General features: G+C 47.2%; 1 protein-coding gene across 1 annotated transcript in view; it reads left to right on the top strand.

Moving 5' to 3' along the window:
• Positions 1-4,775: 4,775 nt before the first annotated feature.
• Positions 4,776-23,095, top strand: part of FAM49B (family with sequence similarity 49 member B) — a 97,349-nt gene continuing 79,029 nt past the window's right edge. Inside the window, exon 1 of the mRNA XM_027880268.1 lies at positions 4,776-4,862. The gene's annotated coding sequence lies outside the window, so the exon portion shown is untranslated. The remainder of the gene's footprint in view (positions 4,863-23,095) is intronic.

Here is a 23,095-nt window from a genome sequence, read left to right as displayed (position 1 = left end):
GAGTGATGACCCACCATCACAGAATATTCTGCTTGGTTAGTTTGGGGCCTTCAATTTTACATAAGCTAAACGTGGGGAGGAGGATGAAATATGGATGTGGGACAGGGGAAGAACTCTGGATAAATATTCTGCTCTTGCTCAGTTTCTACCACATCACAATACTTCAGATAACAGCATTCAGAGAGCCATTGATTCCAACACTCTCAGTTCTCTGTCCTACTTGTATTACATGTTCTTCAGTGACATGTATTGATTTCCTTTCCTAAGTCAGAATTGAGGTGGATATCTCATATACTGTTTGCAGCAGAGAGAACAAGACAAGCGCATGCCCAGAGAACTCCCTTGTTGTTTAAAGTTTCAGTCTCCTGGCCCTTCTCCTGGCAAACCTAAAACTCATAGTTAAAGAGAAAATAGGTAATCTGTACCAGTGAAAGTGGTGCAAATCTTAAATACCAAGGAATGAAACTCAGAAATAGCTCTGTGTTGCACAACCAAAACAGTCCAACCCTATTGATATGATTTGTTTCCAGATTCTTCCTCCTCTGCAGACTCTCTAGTTCTGTTAGTTCATTCTGTCTGTCTGTTCACAGACAGTTCACCTGACCATGCTCCACACTGTTTCATGCCACTCACACCCTAGATTGGGACCCCTCCTAGGCCATGAAACCAGAATATGACAGAGGAGCAAACGTCTGTAAGCAAATAAAGTTCAGCTTCAGACTTTAAGTTCTTACAGACAACTCAACTTGAGAGTTTAAGGCTCTTGGGGAGCTTTTAATAGACCCGTTAGCCCTTCTGAAACACAGCCGGGGGCTTTTCAAGTGGATACAAAATGCACACACAACTGTTAAGATGTTTTCATCTGTATAGCTGCAAGCCAAAATTTTTCTCGTCTAATACAAACTAGCTATTTCAAGTTGTCTTTTATGGCTACACATAACATGATTTACGGCTCTGTCATCTGCTGAGGGAGTGCTCAAGTTTCTTTTCGAGATAAGCTAAGTGCTGTTTGTCAACTTGTGCACAAAACCTGCGCGTCTCGGCTGGTTCTGGTCAGCTGCTGTTGGGGTAACAGTAAAAACGATAGTGTGTCACGGCACAGGCTTTGCCTTGTTCCTCTGTAAATTACAGAACAGATCCTCCCGTCTGCACGAGGCGGATGTCTGCTCCAGTCTTTTTATAATGCTGGGGGCAGGGGAGGAACAGTTTGTGACAGCTGTCACATCTGCCGAGCGTGTCAGAGCAGAGGAGAAGCTGATCAGTCGTTTGCTGCACCACCTGAAGAATGTTTCAGACGAGCTTTAAGCTTACCTGGAACTTCAAATCTAGTGTTAATTCCATTAATGCTGTTCCTACCATCTTGGCCTTGGTTCTTGCAGTGTCTGATCAGCAACATCCCTTCCCCTGGTGCTTGTTGCTTTTTGCTGAAAGGCTGTGTGGGTCCAATGCCTCATGGGGATTTCTTTTCCCCAAGGCTTGAAGAAGGATTTGTGCTTCAGCTTCTGCCAGAAATTTAGGAATCTGATTTCTCTCTCACAGTCCCATTGTGTAGATGAATCACCCCTGAACAGTCAAACTCAGCTACTCTAGAATGGCTGCAAGAGATTGTTTTATTATATTTATCTTTGTTCACTTAAAAGCAGTAACGTTACACTTGATTTTTTGGTAACTAATTAATTTCCTCAGTCTTTTCCCCAGGGAATGCTCCAGGAATAATTTACTACCGCTGCCAGTAAACTTACAACCCTAAGTCTGAAGCTGCTCTTAAACCTAGTTTAATATATTAATGTTTTTCATCTCTCCCTACTCTCACATCTCTGCTACAATAAGTGTCAGCAGTGCCTCTGAGCTGGAGTCCTTAGTGTTTAAATGAAATTCCAAAACTTACATATTAGAAAGGACTGAAATGTGCTCCTGAACATCAGACTGAAGGAAAGACAAGGCGCCCTGAGCTGAACCTGCACAGGGGAGGTCAGCAGCTGTTTGGTGGTTAAGCAGGGGTTTGCAGTGGTTTTCTGTTGGAGCCTGCAGACTTCCTTGGTGACCTGGTGACACCTGCAGCCACACGATGCTTCAGACACCTCATAGGCAAAGCAGACTTTTTTTAAAATTAGTAAAGATTCTCCTGCCTGTAGTCACCTGTCCATACTGCAGGCTATCCCATCCAAGGCTTGGAGGTGCCCTGACCTTCCCTGTCACTGTAGGTTTTGCATTCAGAGTTGTTGCCCTACTTTAGCAGCTCTAGGCAGGAAAGCAAGAGACCCAGGTAGCTGAGCACTAAGTGAGCTGCAGCCAGCCCTATGCTTTCATTTCAGCTGAGACTTCTTTTTGTGTGGAAACCCACCCCAGGAGCTGGAAAAAAAGCCATGTGGAGCAACTCCAGGACCATTGCAGCAGTTCTGTGGATAGAAGTGTAAGGATGAAGGGCAGATTTGTGATCCAGGATATTCCTCAGTCTCTGTCCTCCCTACAGGAATTGGGGCAACCTCTGCAGAAAAAAACAGGAGAACAAATGCTAAACCTGCCTTGATAGGGTGCACAGAGCTGCTGGCCTGCCTGAAAGGGAAGTTTGGCATCTTGGACAGCTGGAGAGCAAGAAACACTGAGTTTCATCTGAAGAGAACTGACACCAAGTGATAAAGGAAAATGGGGACTTCTGAGTCTTCTGCAGGGTATAGGAATAATTCTGAGCTCTAAATGTGCTACAAAGTGGAGGTGTGAGAAGAGCAGGGGATTAAGACCATCATAAACCACAACTTGGACACTTCTGAAAGAGAGAAAACACTGACATGAAGAGGAAGGAATCAGCACCTCTCCTTTGAGCACTGCCTGTAGATGGGCCATATACTTCCCTCAGAGCTCAAGGTAATGCAGAGACTTGAGTGAAGTGAAGGTCTCTTGTCCAAGAGAAGCAGCAAGATCTTCACAAACAATACTTGGAGGGGGAGGGCAGTGGGGCAGTGAGACCATCTGGTCAGCAGTATGCAAGTAGCTGCTGTAGTAGCTGGGCCCTGCAAAGGAGCAGAAGGCACCAGATGTGCAGGCAGGGCCCATGCCCAAGGAGCATTTGCCTGGAAGCATGGAGGTGCTGCTGTCCTGCCAGAGCAATCCCTGGCAGCAGCCCCATTCAGGACCCAGGTCCACCTTAGATGTGGCTATGGCACCCCCATCACCTCCTTGGAGCAGGTCGGGAATAGTCACCATGCTTAGGGACAGATTTTGCTCAGAATGGTCTTTAACTCGGCACCTGTGTTCCCAGCCGGATCTGTCTGGGGGAGATGCTGCTGGATCCAGCAGAAAAGCTCCTTCTGTTCCCCCTTCCCTGCTGGGATGCACAGAAATTTGAGGGGAAAAAAAAAAAAACAATAAAAATTTGGAGGTTGAAAACCCCTCTCTACTTTAAAACCTTTGAGAGCAGGACTTTGCTCCTCTCACTTGCCCACAACAGTGTTCTGCCTAAATATTTTTAATGGAAAATGCAGCCCCAGTAGTGTTTATTTAGATGGGGGGCTGCCAGGGGTCATTGCTTCCCTCTCTCTCTCTCTCTCTCTCTCTCTCTCTCTCTAGCAGGCAGCTGCTCTGCCCATGATGCATAGCTTTGGCTGCTTCCCTGGTGGAATATTAAAGAAGGCACTGACTGTAGTACTTCTAGAGGTCCTGTTACCCGCGTGACTTCTCAGCACCTTGGCCTCACTGCTGCCCACATCTCCCTCTGCTTTGGGCCAAAGACAGGACTTGTAGGTGTTTTGGCCACAACGTGGGGCCTCGGGGGCAGCAGAGTGAGCTGAAGCATCACAGCCCCCCATCAGTGACTGACGGTAAAGCCAGTCAGCAAAATGCCATTTAGAGAAATTACCTTAAGACGTGTTACCCCCATCTAATCCCTGTCCCTTCCTGAAAGGGATTGATGGTACAGGAGAACAACAGCATCTGTTGCTGGAGGGAGAGCTTCCTGAGGAACAGATGGGGTGGCCGTGTCCTGGGGGGACCCTCACTCCTCCTGCGACCAAGATGTCATCAGCTGTCAACAGGATGGAGAAGAAATGGAGCAAGGTGCCTCAGAGATGTCAAAACTGCTCTGGGCTCTGAGTGTAGCTCTAGAGACTGAAGGAGCTCTTGCGGTTTGGAAGAAAAATTTGGCCTTGGTGGGTCTTTTCTTTAGCTTGGGATGGTCTTATAGACAACATCTCACTGAAATGGTTTAGCTGCCAGGCCAGATAACCAGGCCCTGACCACAGCAGGGACCAACACCTCCATTTGGAGTTGCCAATAGCCCTGTCTCCAGGACAGTCACTGAGGTGCCTTCTCTGGGCACAAACCCACAGCCCCAGGTGCTGCCTGGGCCTGGGTAGCTCCCAACAGAGACTGGTGGAGATGGTTGGGTTTGGTGTACACATACTTGAAGTCTGCAAGCTGCTCTGGCATGTGGCTGGACCCTTCCCGTGGCAGCAGAGCCTCGCCCTTGCTCTGCTGTGTCATGGGTGCTCCCAGAGGGCAGGGCCGTGTCTGACTCTCGAGAAGGGTCCCTCCTCACCCCTCGGTTGGATGTGGGGCCTGAGGGGAGGGCTCTGACCTGAGCCCCATCCTTTAGGCCCTACCCGGCGGGGTAAACACCCCCCGAGAGCCGCTGCCCCGCGGGGGCTGCCTGGGGGGAGCCGCAGCCGCAGCTCCCGGGGCGGCGGGGAGGGAGGCTGGGGAGGGGATCGTGGATCGGGGCCGGGCGCGGCGAAGGTGCCGGGGCCGCCTCTCCCTCCCCCCGCGCCGCTTCCTTTTATATCGATGCGGCACCGCCGCCCGCAGCCACAACCTGCGGCCGTGACGCCGCCGGCAGCCGGAGGGACGAGGCTTCGCCCCGAGCCCAGGTAGGGGCTGCCCGCGCCCTCCGGGCGGGCGGAGCGGGAAGGGAGCGGCGGGGAGACGGGGATCGCCCGAGGGAGCCGGGAGGAGCCTGAGCGGAGCCGTGGGGTGGGCACCCGTGGGGAGAGGAGCCAGGGAGGGCGGAGAGGAGCCGGGGAGGACCCGGGGGAGCCCCCGCCCCGCTGTCCCCCGTCCCCGGGCCAGAGGGCGCAGCCCGGTGGGGGATGCTCAGAATTCCCGGACAGCGCCTTCCCGCCGCCTCCCACGGGGCCGAGAGGTCTGTGGGGCCGCGGGCAGAGCCGCGGCGGAGCAAGGGCGGCCCAGGGGAGCCCTGGCCGGGCTCTGCGTCCCTCGGTGCACCGGGACTGTGAGGCTGCCCGGGTGAGAATCTGCTCCTGTCTGCGAGGGGGTGACAGGCCAGGGGCGGGAGGGTCCTCTGTGCCAGCGGTGTGACATCAACCCGCACTATCTTCAGCCGGGTTGAAGCCGAGCAGCAGCACGCTGGGCTGGTTGGCCTCAAGAGGAAACCACGGTTTGGTTCTGTGAACCGTGAGTGCTGCTCATGGCTGTCCGGGCTGCGAGCAGCAGGGACCATCTTTGACTGGAGGTTTCTTGTGCTGTCGTCTGATGCTCAGGCGGGTACCAGGCTGGAAACTTAACAGTCGTCGTCGTTCATGCAAATCTCGTGCCCCGAAGTTCAGCCCAGCAGCCAGAAAAGCGCTGGACTGGCCAGTGAGGAGGCGAACACTTCTGCTTTGGGCATCTGGTACTTCCTCGTCTGGGCAGGGATGGTGGTGTGATTGTGATCATGACTGTGTGTGAATATTACCCCTCTCTTGAGCAAGCCATAGCATTTCAAAAGGGTTAGTGGTGAAAGAGAGGAAATAAAGACAGAGCAGCCCTTAAACTGTAAAGATTACCTGGCTGTATGGTTTAGAGCAGGATTAACCTTGTGCCATTTAAAAATCAACTCTTATCCCTAATACACATGACCCCAAAAGTCTTGATGAGTATGTTTAATAAGTGTTTTGTTGGGTGTGTGATTAAAAGAGTAGAAAGGCCCTTTTTTTTTTTTTTCATTCAAACAAAGAAAACCCCACATCTGCACCTCAAACTGAGAAGTGCTTTGAAGAGATGTGGGGTTTTGGTGGAAGTGCAACATCCTCTTTGTTTCAGCGCTTGACTGAAATCAAGACTGGCAATGGTTACTGCCTGTTCTGTGTCAAGGGGGCCAGTACTGACATTGCAGGGAGAGCAGGGAGTGTTCACAGTGCCTACCTGAGCTCTGAGGGACCCTCCTGGGTGCACACAGGCACTCCAGGTCATTTTTGTGCTTGATGCTGCATGGAAGAGCTGCTCAGGGTCATCTTGCCTTAGTGAGAGGCAGCGCTTCGCTGCATGGCTCCTCCTGTGTTCCCACTCAGCAGGGACTGGGAGCTGGTGCTTATCCAGGCAGTGGGATGCTCTCCAGCAGTCCCTACCTGCTGCTTCAAGCACTGCTCAGACCAGAGGCCTTGTCCTTCTGTTCTCTGACAGTTGCCACCACTTGCTCTCCCAGGACTGCTGATGTGGTTCCCTCCACGGCTCGGCAGGAGGAGCCCCCCTGGCACGAAGGAGTTTCTGAGCGGGTCTGAGGCAGTGCTCTGCAGGGAGACCAGGAAGTGCTCCAGCATCCAGCAGGAACAGTCACGCCAACAGGACTTTTAAAGACAATTCCAATAAAGTCCAGAGCATCCATTTCTCTGACTGGGATCGATAGTCCAGACTGCTCAGCAAGGAGCACGTGCAATGGATTTTCAATAATCTGCACGGCGCAGCTCAGGCTTGAGGAAAAAATTATTAGGCCTCATTCTGTGCCTCAAAATGTGAGTGTGCCCAGCAAAGGCAGTGGGAGAAGCTGATGCACTGGAGGTAGTTAAAAGCTTAATTCCACCTCTGAGTGTGGGAGGGCACACACTTGCAACTGCTATTTCTTTGTGCTCAGAGGTATCAGAGGATAAATAGTGGCTCACAAAAATAAAGACTGGTGTTTGAGATACTTCCTGTGCTTGCTGGAGGAGAACAAGGCCAAGGGTATTTTGAAAGTAAAAGCATATTTCCTGTGAAAAACTGCTGAAGTGACGTGTGAGATCCTTTCAGAGCTGGAGGCACAGCCACAGTGACTCAGGCCAGCAGTGCTGGCACCTGCAGATGGGGCTGGCTGGGTTGATGCGAGGCAGAGTGGAGGTCACTGAGCACCAGCGTGTCTAAACTTGCAGATGGGGAACAGGCACAGCATCATGTGCTCCTCTTCTGCCCTGGGAACAGGAAGAGAGGCTGTGTCCTCTGCCTGCAGACAGCCTCGAGAGCTTGATTAGAGACTACAGGTTAGTTTGCCAGCAGGTATAAGCAGACCTGCCCTGATTGACTAAGTACATGCTCCAGAGGCTCAGCAAAGAGCCAGTGTGGGTCTCCAGGCTGCCCAAGCAGAGATGTGATCACATCATGGGTATCAGGACTGCTTCTGTGAGCTGAAGGTCATTCCTGCAGCGCTCTCTCAACCCTGACTTAGAAGGGCTTGTCTCTGAGTTAGCTCAGTCCAAGACATGTCCCCCTAAACTGTCTGGGTTAGGTTTTCCTTTAGTGCCTACCATGGCTGTGGGCTTGCTCATCAGCTGAGTTGCTGCCCCCATGCAGACCTGCACGGTTCCATCGGGAGCTGATCCAGCTCGCTGGCTCCCAGGTGCCTTCTCTCCTCTGCAGCAGCCCAGCTCAGGGGGAGGAGGCGGCTGGGAGCAGAGCTCAGCCCTGGCAGTCTGCTGGAACCCAGCTGCTGGAGCAGGATTTCAGATCTTCAGCCGGGCTGTATCTCACAGTGGGTAGGAAGCACTTTGCACGGTGTCTGCAGTTACTCAGCTGTTGGAAACCTTTGTTCTGCGCTGCTCTGTGTGGAGCTTGATATAGCTTGGATTTTTTTTTGGTGCCTGAGTTCTATTACTGTCCTTGCTGGGTATATTTTAGAACTCTTCCACCCAGTGTTTTTTCTCCTTTTTTTTTTTTTTTTTTTTTTTTTTTTTTTTTTTTTTTTTTTTTTTTTTTTTTTTTTTTTTTTTTTTTTTTTTTTTTTTTTTTTTTTTTTTTTTTTTTTTTTTTTTTTTTTTTTTTTTTTTTTTTTTTTTTTTCTGGTTGGTTTTTGAACACTGCACATACGAATTTATTCCCTTAAAATATTTCTAAACCAGAGATGCTCAGACTGAGTGTACATGTGACCTCATGGTAATAGGTGGGATAAGTCTAATAGCTAGCTTTAGGTTTAATTCCCAGCAGTTTTTCACATGGTGCAAGCTGCTTTTCTATAATGGAAAATGCAATTTGTATAAAATGCTGGTTTTTCTATCACTTTTGCAACAATGCTGTAAGATCTACTCCATGGTATCTAGTGGACAAGCTCATTATTTCTCAAAGGCTTGCTGTATAGGAAGGGGAAAATAGCAAATCTTCTGATGACAGCAGAAAACTAGGCATTTTATCTGAGTCTCACTAAGATATTCTTTGTCTCAGCCAGAAATAGGGCCTCCCCAGCCCCCCACATCTGCCTTGTTCCCAGTCCTGAGGTCAAACCTCCTGGCCACAACCCTCTCTCTTTAACAAAAAGATATAGACACAAGTTGTAATCTGTGCTATGAAAATCTAATCTGTGACCTAATTTGTTGTGATACCATGAAGAACCTGTCAGTAGCAATCACTGTAACCCGTGGCACGGATGCACTGCCAGCTTTCCAAGAGCGCTCGCTCGCCGCAGCCCCAGAGGGAGCGGTGTCATGCCGAGTGTCTACGTCTGGGCTCCTCCACTGACAAATCTGGGGAATAATACACAGGCAACCCTCAGATCACTTTTTTTATTCTCTTAAAATGAAAGTGGCATGGGCGGTCTTGCTCTGTGTGGAAGTGAACCTCCTCTTCTGCCGGCAGTCCCTGTGGAACAGGCTGGTCTGAAACGTGTGGGAAGGAAAATGAGATGCAGCGAAAACTGGACAGTTTTTTCTGTGCGTGCCATAATAGCTGTTTACCTGTTGATTGCTCATTCCCTATGACCATGGCAGCAACTTGGATGCAACCCACTCACCGGGTGAGTGGTTAGAGGAGTGACTTGCCTGAATAATTTCTCACCAGTGGGAGCTGAGGTTGCATGGGCTGATTCTCAGAGGTCAAAACTGGCTGGCTTCTGGTACAGCCCCTTGAGTCAAGTTTGTTGTCCTTTAAGGAGAAAAACAAAGATCTTCTGTGGTATGTTACTGAAACTATGGCACCGCCAATCTTGCTCTACAGGGCTAGAGAGGGAAGGAAAGGTTTACAGGTCAGGAATACACAAGTAATAGTCTGAAAAGCTGGGAATTGTATTGCTAAGTCTGTGCACTGCTACATCTATCAGGGAGAAAACTTAGCTGGGGAACTACTGTTCTATCATAAACAACAGCAGAGCTGGGCTTCCATTTTGATTGTTCTAGAAATAACACTTCCTTTTTAAATTTTTGTTTTTAATATTATCTTTAAATTGCTTTACTTGAAAGTTCTAAATTAAAATGTGCAGGGACATGCAGTCTATTAATAACTGCTAAAATCTGTGTCTGTTTCGTGAGACACCTTCAGTCCACTTGGATTTTGAGATCTAGTAACCTAGATCCAGTAAGATGCATGTGCATGGTCTGATGCTTTCCCTGCCCACCCTCATGGGAGCAACCTGTGCTGCTGTTCAGGCATTTGCTCTTAAGACTTTTTATTTTGAGCCTCCTCTTTATTTTCAGTACTTTGTTCCCTAGCATACATTAGGTGTATGTTACCACAGAATACTTGCATTCCCATAGTAATTTGTGTGTTCTTTTTTTGTATTTCAGTTCCTTTTATCCACCCTGGGCACTCAGAGCTCAAGTTTCAATGTGTTATTTGTTGATTTTTGTTCACTCCAGGCTTTTCCCTCCACCCACTCACTTCCTCTCACAAATGTTTCCTCACTTCACCACTTTTTCACACCCGTTTCTAGCGCAGGGTTGCCTCCTGCTGCGGGCAGGCTCAGCACTTCACGTACTGTTCACCTTTGCAGGAGATGGGGGGCAGATCCATGTGCGGGAGGAGGAGCAGAGGCAGGAAAAGGTGCTTGCACGCGTGGGAGGAAAGGCGCAGGGGCAGGGAGAAGGGGTCTGAGTGCAGGTGTAGTTTGGAGCAGGAGGAGCGAGGGCTTGTAAGCAGGGTGGGTGTATGGGTGGAGGGAGTGAAGGTAGAGAGGGCTGATGGTTGTACGTGTGCTCGTGATGGGGCTGGGAGACGGCAGGGCTGGGACGTCTGAGGTTTGAAGAAGGTGCATCTCCAGACCACGGGGCAGCCGAGCCAGAGGCTCTGCTCCCTCCCTCAGCCCAGCCCAGCAGAGCTGCTCTGCCACCAAGGCTTGCCCTCGGAGCTTAATAGCTCCGAGTTTAAATGTGCGATTTTGTTCTTATTTTTAACATAAAGGTTTCTCACCTCCCCTTGGACGGCACCAGTTTCTTAACCACGTGGAGTGCATCTGGCAGCCTACAACCTGTTAAAAAAAGGAGAAAAAAAAAAAAAGCCCACCATGAAAATAGCATGTCTGTAGTTTTAAATTGGGCAAGAGCTAAAATTGGTAGGAACAGGCCTGTCTGTGGCTGTACAAACCAGCAGAGAATTAACATTCATCTGATGCTGAGCAAGACAAGCAGAGGTTTGCAGCTCACACTTCCCTCGCCTTGTCCCACTCCTGTCCTTGCAGCTTCGCTTCCCTGCAGGGCTCAGTCAGCAGAGAGCTGTGCAGATGCCACTAACCTTGTGCCAATACCAGTGCTACTTTCAGCGCTGTGAAGTGCTAGCAGCAGCCAGAGCATTTTTTTACCACACTCCTTTAATTTCTTTTGCTCAGCTGCTGTGAATGCAGCTTTGGATGCGTCGTGCTAAGGTCACTTGCTGTCAGAGCCCTGGATGTGGCCCGAGTCCCACGCTGGGGACCGGATCCACCCACTGTTTCCTCGGTGAGATAGGAGCCCCCAAGACACTTGTTTCCTCTCCCCAGCTGTGGTTTATTTTCCTCCACTGTAATTGTGTTGCTGTTAACGGGGCTGCAGTAAAAACCAGTCACTGAATTATTCACCTCACCAGAGTAGCTCTCGGGTGGTTTGGTTCTTTGCAGACTATTTTTCATTTTACGTCCTGCTGTTTTTGTTTGCAGCATGGCCTATGCAAACAGGTTTATTGGTGCAAGTTAAAATGTGCAATATGCTGGATGGGAAAGGGTAGAAATTTGCTGGTGGAAGGGAAAATGGTATGAAAAAGGGATCTTGAGTTGCTGGGGAAGGCAATTGCGAGAGGGGTGGCTGAGTTGTTTGGCTCTGGTGGTGAAGGTGACATACGGTTGCTCATATTTGGGGGTGGGAGTGATGTGTTTGAGGGAGGGGAGAACAGCAAGAGCCTTCATCTCTCTCCCCCTTTCCCTGGGAACTGCCTGCTAGGCCCTGTGCCCACTGCCAGAGTTGAACTCCTGGGAGCGAATGTTCTTCCACCCCTAGCATATCCAGAGGAATTGGAGGTCACTTGGAAATCAAAATTAAACAATGCCTTAGTGAGGCTTTGAAAAGTTTACTCAAAGGACTGGCGTTGCTCCAGTGCGGTTAAACTGATGACCTCCCTCCCGTGAAACAGTGCAAGAGAGGGCTCTGGTTTGGCTGTCAGCGGCCAGCAGTGGCTGCAGAGCCTCATCCTGGGTGGCAGGGCTGGATTCACGCTCCTCACACCATCCTCCCATCGGAGCAGCGAGAGCTGAACTGCGTCAGGCATGTTGCTGCCCACAAACCTCTGGCAGGGACTGCACTGGAAGCTTGTGAGATGCCTGGGCTGCTTCAGGAAAGGGGCAGGGACCACCCCAAAATGGGAACGGCCGTGTGGCTGTTCTCTGGAGGGCCACAGCAGCCCACAGGGGACCTGGAAGTGGCTTGTTTCCCTGGGTCACATCTCTGCTGCCCTGCCCTATGGAGGGACAACTGGAGCCTGTCTCTGTGGGGCTCACCCAGTAGTGTGCTCCTGGAAGTGGACAGCTGCTGCCATCAGGGCAGAGTTACATGATGGATGATTTATGTTCCCTCCAACTCAGTGTCTCTCCAGAGACACAGGGACACAGAGTAGTGTCATGGGGAGCATCCCTGTGGTCTGCAAACTCCAGGGATGATTCGAGTTTTCATGGTGGTGGGTCTGGACCAGACAACAAAACTTCAACTGAAAAAATAGGAGCCCCATTCCCAAGACTGTTCTGAGAGTCTCAGAACAGAGGAGGGCAGATGCTGCTGCCTGTGAATCCTAACTCCAGCTGAAGGACTCGCTGATGACCAAATACAATCTTCTGTGCATTAGTGTGTCTGTCTGGCATCTTGCTTACGTTGAGGCACTAAGAAATATTTACTGTGTGTTAGTGTTCTCATGTTAGTGCTCTCTGAGTATCACAGATATCCACTGGCAATACCCTACAGCAATCCATCAAACGAGAATGAAGAAGCCACTCCCATCTCTGTTTGAGGGTTGGAACCAAGTTTCTTTTCCATGATTACTGCCTTGAAAGGAGATGCTTTTAGGAGTGGCTCAGAGTTCCAAATCTTATACCAGGACTTCTTGTGCTCAGAATCCACAGCTGATATATCCTGGTTACTGGCGTTACTATAATTGCACTTATGAGCAAAACTTGCTTTAGATCCACTTGTACCTGTTCCAGGCCTGCTGTGCCTGGACATAACATGATTCACAACACCCCTACAAAACATTTATGTGTTGAGGTATGACTGTACCCAGTACCTTTAGCTGCTGTTCATACCAAAAAAAAAAAAAAAAAAAAAAGGTCTTTTAAACTTGTTGAGGTTCTGTTTGGTTTGTCATCTTTTTCTTAAAAAACTAACTACCTGATGAGAGACAGGCAGTGGATGCACTCAGAACTCTTGTTCTGTGAGAAAATGCCACCTGGGTGGTGACTCTTCCCTCCCTCATGCCTTTGCACGGGGCTCCCAAAAGATCATGTAGCTGGTACAGGACCAGTAAATTTATCCCCCTGTAGACTCCTGCAGCATGTCAGTCAGTCTGAGGAAGCAAGAGAGGAGAGCAGGAGCTCAGAAGGAGAATACTGTGCTTGAAAGAGCATGTAGAAAAGGACTGATCCTGATAACCTTGTGTGCTTGCTGATCCAACTGGCAGACCAGAGCACTTTCCAGAGCCCTTGGAGAGGACCATCTGATTCAAGGCAACCAGAAAGATCGTGGCTTATCAGCATTTTGCCCAGTGTTGCACAGAGCTGTTCCTGGGCAGTTGTTTCCATAGAGCTGGATATAGTCATTTGCATGTTGCACAGCATTTGGGTTTTTCCTCTTCCTCCTAACTCTGTTGGGCACTCTTGTACATGTGTCTGTGAGGGAAGTCGTGCTCTCAGTCAGCACCAAACTGGTGTAACTTCCCCTGGGCAGCAGCTCCCAGAAATGCAACCCCTTGTGCACCAGCCCTGCTGAGGAAGGGGAAGGGCAGAGGCTGCTCTGCAGGGGGACTTTGGCAAGGGACTTGCCCTGTGTTTTTTCTTCTCCCCTAGTTCCTCATGCATGAGATGATCTGAGTCCTCATGCTCCCCCTGTCATGTGACGTTCACCAGCTGGGGTGTCTGCCACAGGGAACGCTCATGGCCACTCAAGAGCAGACATGGGCTTCCTGAGAAATCCCCCTGAGAAGTAACAGCACACACCCCATCCACATTACTGTCCAGCATGCCCCAGCCTCTCCTCAGCCCTGCTGCTAGGAGACTTTGAGGGGCACTCAGAGGTGTCCTTGCTGCTGGGGGAAACCAGAGCCAGCCCCTGCTGACCCTGCCTGTCAGTCCCCTCTGTTGAGAGCTGCACCACCTGCTCAAGTACAGGGGGACAGGAGGAAGGTAAGCCACGTTTCTGCCCCCAGTGCCCTGCCTGCAGCCATGGCAGTGACCCCCAAGCCTTGGTCCAAGGGCAGGTGGTGGTATTTCACACCCAGCTGAGACCCAGCAACTTGCTAAGCGATCCTTCCCCAAAGTTGCTCCATATCTGCCTTACCCTCCTCTGTAGGCTGGAGCTCAGACCAACACTCAGGCTTTGCTGGATTTCGCTAAGGTTTGACCTACCGGGAACTCGTTATCTGTCAGGCAGTTGTGGATGTGTTGTAAATGTTTGTTTAGATCATCTTCCTCATAGTGTGCTGAATAATTTCTGAGCTGGAAGAGTGGCCAGAGCATTGACCTGGGAACAAATTAAGCAACCCTCTCTTGATGTGGTGTGGGGTTTTTGTTTGTTTGTTTGTTTGGTTGGTTGGTTTTTTATGTTTTTTGTTTTGTTTTGGTTTGTTTGTTTTGTTTTGTTTCCTGAACTGTTTTGTTGGGCTCCACTCCTGCCATGAATTTCATTGACATCAGTAAAACACTGACAACTCCCCCAGGTGGAGCTCAGCAGGATCAGAGCTTTTCAGAGATGAAAGCATATTCAATAGTGCAAAAGACATATTTTCAGAGGTTACTGAAACTCTGTCCCTTATCCCAAGGCCTCCTTTTGCCCTAGACACTATTACTGCAAGTGCAATAGGTGGATTTAGGTTCCAGCCCCATGAGAAGATGCACTAGTTAATACAGAGAACTAGAAATTGTCCTTCCTCTATCTGATGTCACTTTTATCCCTTGAGTGTACAGAGATTAAAAGATAGTTGATGAGCATACTAAACATTCATTGCACATTTCTCTTCCAGTATCCAGCTGACCTCAAATCTAGAATGAAATGAATTTGCATTTGTTTCTAAAAGTGCCTCATTTTGTGAATCAAAATGTCAACACATTTGAAAATGGTCCCACATGAGACATCTGTATCTCTTGGAGTTTAAATTGCTGGATCAATGTCTCATTAGTACTAAGGGTGTTTAAAGGACAAATTCTCTGCCTACTGCAGAGAAAATTTACCCCGAGGTATGACATTTCACCTGCCTCTGAGTATAAGATTGTCGAATATAATGGACCAGAATAGCAAGATTTGCACATGCTGGTAACAAAAGCGGGTGAGCAGCAGATCCAGTTACAGAAAACCTTTCCTCTTTTTTCTCTCTCCTCATTTTTCAGCCATTAAGACTTGCATGCTCTTTGTAATTTATACTACTGCACTATTCAGAAGCCCATGGCTGAATCTGGACACAGTTTAGTCGTGTACCATACGAGTGGATAAAGAGAGCCCTGAAGAGCTTCCACTCAAAAGGGTGTGAGGAAATTAGAGCACCAGGGTACATCCAAGGTCTTGCAGCACAAAGCTTGGCTCCAGCTTCACCAGTTCCTGCTCTGGACCACAGACCTGTGAGCCCCATCACATGCCCTTCTGGTGTTAGCTCTGCTGAGGGACAGGGCTGTGACACAGCTTGTCTCTGCCCCTCAGCGTGGCTCTGTCCCGAGGGAGCTGGAGGACACTTGGTAAGTCTCGACCCCCTCCTCCTCAAATGAAAAACAGAGGCAACTGGGCCGAGCCATCAGCAAAATAAAGCACTGCAAATAATCTGAACCCAGGGGCACGGTGAACCTGAGCCTGTGCTGAGACATGTTTACCCGAGGAGGTGCCAACATAACCTAGGAGAACATACCATAAAATTGCACCATACTGTCCCTCCCTTGCGCTATCACGGAAACCGGATGCCAGAATGGAAAAGCACCAGGAGATGAATAAAAAAAGCTTCAAGTGTCAGAAAGCCCTCCTCAACCCTACCTTCTGCTGCAGGCCATCTATGCTTCCCAGCATTCCCTGGTCTCCTGCCAATTCCCATCAACAGCTGTGGGTTGTGGTTGTAATGCTCAGCATTTGTCCCCCCTTTCTCCTAGCAGACTTGCACCAAAGCTGGATGTGCAGCATGCAGCAGTTTGGGAGTCCCAGGACCCCTAGAACTGGCCTCCAAGCACGAAATCAAATCCTTCTTTACTCCTTTATCTTCTCCAAGGTCTGAGACATTGCAAATGTGGGTTTGTAAGGTTTCTGGGCCCTTTGGATGGAGGTTGTGAAGAAACGTTATGTAACACAGAGTTTTGCAATACATCATTTTCTTTCTTTTAAAGAACAGGAAAGTGCCAGCAGTAAATCTAAAGCTGGATTGCCAGTCCAGAAGCTTGCTTACTGCATTTTGCAGACAAAGTGTTCTTCACTCCACCATGCTTATTCCAGTTTCTGTTTCTGTGTATTGCTGTTGAGACTGCAAGTTTGGGTAGGAGCAGCTCCAAGATGTAAGCAAGTGTCTGTTAGGAATCTCACTCCCTGTCTTAGGAGGCCCCAGAAGTTCATTAGATGTTTAATAGCTTCCAGTCACTGCTGTGCTGGATGGACCTGAACTGGTGACCGAGGGGGAAAGGTTCTCTTACACATTTACTAACCCTGAGGCATCTGTTCCCCAGACACAAATTTGTCTAATTCCCCTCAACCACTGATGATCTGCCCTGAAATGATACTCCCATTCCCTTAGGAAATCCCTTGGGTTGATATCAAGTAGATAGTTATTTTTGGATTCTTTCCCAGAGAGAGTGCACTGTATTGCTCTGAACCCCACACACCAAATAAATATATCGTCCTACTGTAGTAAAAGTCCAAAAAGTTTTATTGAAGGGGAAACAGGTTATTAATAATTAAGAGTAGTTCACTGTATTGGTTTTGAGCCAAGTAAAGCTAGTAGAGCTTTTGTTTTGTAATGGAGATAGAAGTGTAGAATATGAGACTGAATTGATTGCAACATTTAATGCAATGTAAAGTCAATTAATGAATTGCAAGGGTTAATTTTGCATTAAATTGAAACAAGCAGCTCACAAGAAATGCATTAAGCATTTTAAAGATTACTAAAAGCAAACAAAACCAAACAAAAAACCCTCTTACTGACTAGTAAATACCTGGCTTTTTTTTCCTGATGGAGAAACTCATATGACCTTATTTTTACTCCTTTTATCCCAAAGCTCTGGATGCACATGTGTATGAGTGTGCTTTTCCCTTAGCACCTTTCAGAATTAAATAAATCCTTTATAAGAAGTTGATCAGTGATTAATTCTAACAAAATTCTCCCAGGGCTGCCTGTGATATCTTGTGGCAGGGATGGATTGTAGTGCAGAGAGACCAGGCTTCGACAAATGCTTTTGTACGAAAGGCTCTAAACGAGGACAGTTCCAAACTGCTACATGCTTGGACCACCCCATGTTGTTTATTACCTACCTAATTACAGTTTCTTAATTTAAAAGTGTATTTTCAATTTCTCTACAATAACAGAAGAAAATAGTATTGGAAAGAGAAAACAGAGTTATTGGGTGAATAGTACTTGTAGAGGATGAGGAAGATTTTAAAATGTTCTTCATTGGACAAATTTAAGGTTTACTGCAGAATAAACATGCAGCAGTTCCTTCTCACTGATAGGCATTATATTGTAATGTTGCCCCAATGCAGCCTTTCCCAAATATACATTTGTCCTGAAACCTTTGTCCAAGCCTCAGCATGACATGAAATCTTTTTCTGCACCATGATCTTCTACTCTCAGCTTTATTTCTTGGTAGCCCTTCAGTCTTCCACCGGGGACACGTGCCCCCTCATTGCCATCTGGCCACATTCAAGTCCTGAGTGCAGCCCCCTCTGAACTAAACCCAAGCTTGTCACACTCAGCTGCAAAACCTTTCAGCAGCTCAGGGGCAGAGTCTGTCATCCGAGCAGCAGCGTGTTGTGCCTTAGGACAGGAGTGACCCCATTAAAACCATTTAGAAGCAAGAACATTTACGAACGTCTCACTGCACTTATGCTGCTCTCTGCTCTCACACGGTTCCCCGGGCCCTCCCTCATCCCTGCTTAAGCTGGTCTTCTTTGAGCAAACCACAGAAATGTTTTCTCCACATCTGCCCCTACCGGCCTTTTAGAGTAAAATTCAATGGGTAAACAATTAAGATTAAAATAAGAATGGGAACATAATGGGAGCATGAAGAAGCAGGTACCACTTGCCTTTTCTTGGAAGAGAAGAAAATATAATTGAAACATAAAGAGTCCTGTGAACAGTGTAACTAATGAATTGTAATTTTGTCCTGATACGGGTTTTGTGTGCCCTACATTTCCCACTGGAGCTTTCTCAGTGCAAAACTTCTGGGTTCCTCCATTTCCAGCTCTCCTCTTCCTTGCTGTGTTCCCAGTGCCTCTGCTAGCAGCTCTCTCAGTCTCTCTCTTACATCTTGCCAGCTGGGCAGGAGATGACATGTGCAGGTTGACCAGGCAGTGTACACATGCTGCTCAATGTCCAGCACCATAAACCAGATTTCCAGGGGAGCGCAGGACAAGGAGAATGGCTACAGCTTAGTACCTCACCAGAGAAGACTATTTTGCTTCCTTCCACTTTTTAGCTTGTTCACTGCCTGAGATGGGACTCATTTAGATCAAGAGAATAGGACCATGCATTTAAAAAGTCCTGCTGGTTTGTAATGCAGTCCTGCAGAGGTGGCGTGGTCATGGGGAAAAGCTTCTTGTTCTAGTCTGATCATTAACTTAATAGGTACCTAGGCTCTGGTTCCAGGAACCCAGATGTCTCAGATCGACTGTGTCTGGATTGCTATAAACAAGCACAGAACGCTTCCCAGCTCATGCATGGAGTTTATCAGCTGGACATAAAAAAATGTTATCTTTTAGTCCATTGGGAAAACTCAAAGAATAAGTTTAAGCAATTGCAACGTGCAATATCAGCTTTATTCTCTTTTCTTGCTAACTGAATATTAAACAGCTGTATTTGGTGCTCGATTTAGCCCTAAGTGCCATATTCATGCTCAGGAAAAAGGAAGAGAAAGACGTCTGTTGTGCAGTGTTACAGTCGCTCAGCAAAGGAAGTGTTTAAGTGCAGTCTGAACGCTTTGTTTCATGGCAGCCTTCATCTGCACCCAGTCTGTCCCTCACAGATTACAGCACGGGGGAAAGTCCTGGCTTTCCACTTCCTCTGCTAGAAAACTCTTCCTTGCACTTGGACAGTGAGCAGCAAGGGCTCTATTTCTACCCAGACTTCTTAAAACAATCGCTCTCAAAGGCTTCACTTCGTAACCCAAATACACCTGCCATGTGGGTGATGGATGACTGGGAATTTCTCATCCCACTTCATATGAGGTCACAGGAGAGACTACAAGAAAATGTGTGTACTGATGGGAAAAGGGCTTCTTCAGAGTTCTTTACATTCAGACATTGGGTACACTAAAATGATTTTAATGTCTGCTGCTCTTTGGAGCATACTGATGGAATTGCATGAAGGTAGCAGTATAATGGGATACAGCAGATGACTGCATCATAACAGCATTATTTTAATGAGGTAGATGTAGTTGGTGAGCCAGTAACTAAATCATAATACTTTTTTCTCTCATTATTCAGTAGCCTTGTCCTCAGTATCACTTAGATCACACACAAAGATAAATTTGGTTTGTAGTAGTTCAAGTGAATGTTGCAAAACCAGTTCAGGTTTTGATCAACTAAGCTGAATTTTACTTTTCAGATGGGACTAAACAGCCAGGTCCTTTCCAAGCAAATCAGTGGTGGAAGGGAACAACAGTGGCAACAGTGACACTGCAGTCCTATGGGGTGCTGAACACCCTGAGCTTGTGGTGATGCCACCGGAGGTCAAGGAACACATCCTGTTGGATGAAGCCTGAGATGCTTGTCCTTGCTCATGTCTTGCCCAGAAGTGCCTAACACTGTATTTTGTGAAGTCTCTGTTCACTGAATTTTGAAATTTTCCTTTGAGATTGATAGTCCCCAGAGACCTTCCCTGAGGTGCTTTAGTTATGTTACCTATTTCCCCAACAAAAGATTGCAACTTCCCCTGTGATGTGAAGCGGAAACTAAGTACAGCTGCAGCAAAGGGAACAGCTGAGGCAAAGTGAAATGGTCTCTAGACAGTGTCCCTTGGTAACACCTAGACACAGCCCAAAAATCACTTATGAGCCAAAAGTTATTCAGAGGGCTTCTAATAACAAATGAATTAAGCACTCTAGGGGGTGAGGAGGGGGAGAACCCCCAAAAACCAAAAAACCACCAATAAACAAAACCCCTACAATGATTACATTACTACAAAGGATTTGATCAAAAACACCAGTCTCATGCTCCTGAAGTAGACAGAAATCTTACTGAATCGATGAATGTTTGTTTCCATTAGGGCAGCACAATTGTGTTTTGTCAAAAAACCCCAAACCAAACCAAAAAACTGGGTTCTCTTCCAGAGAGTAATGAGACAGTCTAGCCCTCTTAGATATTGCCTTCCCTGTTCTCTAAAACATTGATTCTGTCCATTAACTGGAATACTATAATGCTGCTGATTGATCTGAAACATTTTGTGGGGAAGAGAAAAAAAGAATATTTGTTTATGAGAAAGTTCCAGTTCAGATATATGGTTTATTTCCTCCTGTGGTCCTGGTGGTTTACTTTGTTAAATAAACTGGCTTGACTGGGGCTAATGGGAGGTCAAGTGAAACACTGCCACTCTACATCACCCCTGATTCACAGCCTCCTGTGACTTGGTGAAGCCTTTACTTAAAGGCACTGCCTGCTACCCAGAGTGAATAAATCCAGTGACATTCAGGAGCTTCGCTGGAGAAAGGTGCCTTTCATATGAGCAAAGGTGATCCAGCACCTGCCAAGGTGATTGTAGCTTTTCCACCTCTGCAGAAGAATGGCTGCATCTTGGGTTTCTCCTCCACTGAGTGCCATAAATTTGGAAGCACAGCCTGTGGCCGTGACCTCCTAAACTTGGAAGGGCTGGATTAGCTCAATTACTTAGCAGGCCTCTTCTCTTGCCTGTTTGCCACCGGGGTAGGCTCACCACTGCAACTACTCAAAGTACTTGTCACTGCAATGGTGTCCATGCAGCGATCACTGAAGAAATTCTATATTTCACAAGCTGTAATAAGCAGCTTTAAGATCTTGGTGTCTAATACTGTGCTCTGCTCTGTTCTGTAACAGTCTAGTACTTTAATTCATCTATTTTCCAGTAGAGATAAAACATGATTAAAATAGCTGCAGTTCCTCTTTCCACCTTCCCCTGTGCTTACTGGTCTGCAGTCTTCTTACAGTGCAGGCTTAACACCTGACATTTTCTCTTTATTCCTCTTTTTGCTGCCCTGTCTCATACAGGTAAACTGTACTTTTGAGGAAAGGCAGCAAAATGTGAAAACAAAAGAGCTTTATATTGTGCAATTCCCCATTATTCTTGATCTCAGTCCAACACTGAACTCTCGTGTCGTTTGACTTAAAGAAGTGCTCATTGATTGAGAGTGCGCTGTACATGTTAGCTGAGTCTCCCCATACAAAGAGGCTGTGCTAATCATTTGTGGGGAGCCACTGCATCACCAGATGAGTGATCCTGGAAATAATCTCAGACTTTGTAATGGCAGAAGAAGAGATATGACTGATGTAATTAGTCATGTGAAGTGACTGGGGCACAGCAAGAGGAGACGACAGGCTTTCACTGGGTCTGTCAGGGTAAAAAGACTGAACTCCAGAAGCACTTCAGTTTCCCCACTTGCCACCTAAATATTAAAATGACCTTTTTTTTGAGGAGGGAAAGGCATTCTGAGATTGTTTGTCTGTCTCCATGCAAGTATAAAACATTGTAATTGTTTGGTATTACAGTATCTGGAAGCACTTCAGGGATCTTTGTGAGCATCCAGTGAACTGACCTTGGCTTTTTGTTTTGTCTGCGCTTTTCAAAATAATTGTAGATAGTTCATGTTTTGTTGCAACTGCTTATATTTCTGAAAAGCAACATTTATATCAGAGGATTTATACTATCCAAAATGAAAGCCCTAAAGGACTCTGCAGAATGTGACTGCTTCTGCCTTTCCTCGTCTACTGGCAGGGCTCTTGAGAAGGTGGGAAAATCTGGACTTGGGGAGGGGGAGGGCCAAAACCTGATGCTGTCTTTATCTGAACTGAAAGGTGCTTTGAACCACGATGGTGTAACAAGGGAGCTCTGCAAAGCTGCCTTTCCTCCACTCTTGATGTTTTCTGTAAGAAATTTCATCTCTTCGTGCTTTTAAAAAAGAATAATCTTTGGCAATAGGATGCTTACTTTCTACTTCTATATTCATTCACGTAATGGAAAAGTTGTTGGTCTCCAACCCCCCAAGACAAACAAGGCTGCTGCCAGTGGCCAGAGCGCTCTATTGTCCCTGCTGAGTACACAGGGCAGAGGGTGGCTGTGACTTCCTTTTCCCTTTGGACTCTCCGCCCTGGGCTACCATTAGGCTGAAAAGCAGCCCAAGTACCCAAACAGTGCGCGACACCTAAGGGCAGGTTTGCTCCTTTGGTTTTATTTACCCGTCTGGCCATCCATATATAAAATAAAGTCACCTTTTGTCACTGGCATATACACACATATAAACGATACATACACATCCAGTTGTATGTTTGGAGCTTAATAATCTTTTCATGATGAAAACACTCTGACCTGTTTTCTTCCCAGTCAGCCATACCTGCCTAGCACCAACATTCCTACTAACAAGACAATCCTCAGGCATTTAGCAGCATAGGAGCAGTTATGTCCTGTTACTAGTCTTTTCTTTTATGATACTAGTTAGCAAATATAATCTTTAATTTTGTTATGGGTATTTATTTATTTATTTTTCATTATTTATTGCAGTAATAGCCTGGCAAAATAATTTTGTATTCAGAAGAAGCAATTAAGAAATTAAAAGTGAAGGCAGAACTAACAGAAAATTGCTGGGTTGTTTAGTCATGCAGCATTTTCCACAGTGTTCAATAATTTTTTATGCTTCAATTATTATGTGGGATGTGGATGTCTTAGTGTGCAGCTGCTGTTAAAGCATCAGTGATGCTCAGGGTCTGGGCATTCTTGCACTTTTGCAAGATGTGAGATCCAAATCACAGAACCATTTAGGTTGGAAAAGACCTCTGAGATCGTCAAGTCCAACTTATGACCCAACACCATGATGTCAACTAGACCATTGCACTAAGTGCCACATCCAATCTTTTCTAAAAACCTCCAGGGACAGAGCCTTCAGCACCTCCCTGGGCAGCCCATTCCAATGACCAATCACCCTTTCTATGAAGAACTCCTTCCTAATGTCCAACCTAAACCTCCCCTGCTGCAGCTTAAGACTGTGTCATCTTATCCTATTGCTAGTTGCCTGGGAGAATAAAAAAAAAAAAAAAATCAAAGGCAAAATCAAAGGTAT

Source organism: Empidonax traillii, unplaced genomic scaffold (assembly GCF_003031625.1).
Source record: "Empidonax traillii isolate 1590-97213 ecotype Southwest subspecies unplaced genomic scaffold, ASM303162v1 scaffold66:size1465758, whole genome shotgun sequence".
Lineage (NCBI taxonomy): Eukaryota > Metazoa > Chordata > Aves > Passeriformes > Tyrannidae > Empidonax > Empidonax traillii.
Note: the sequence above shows the minus strand (reverse complement) of the source record. Positions and strands in the feature narration are given on the sequence as shown.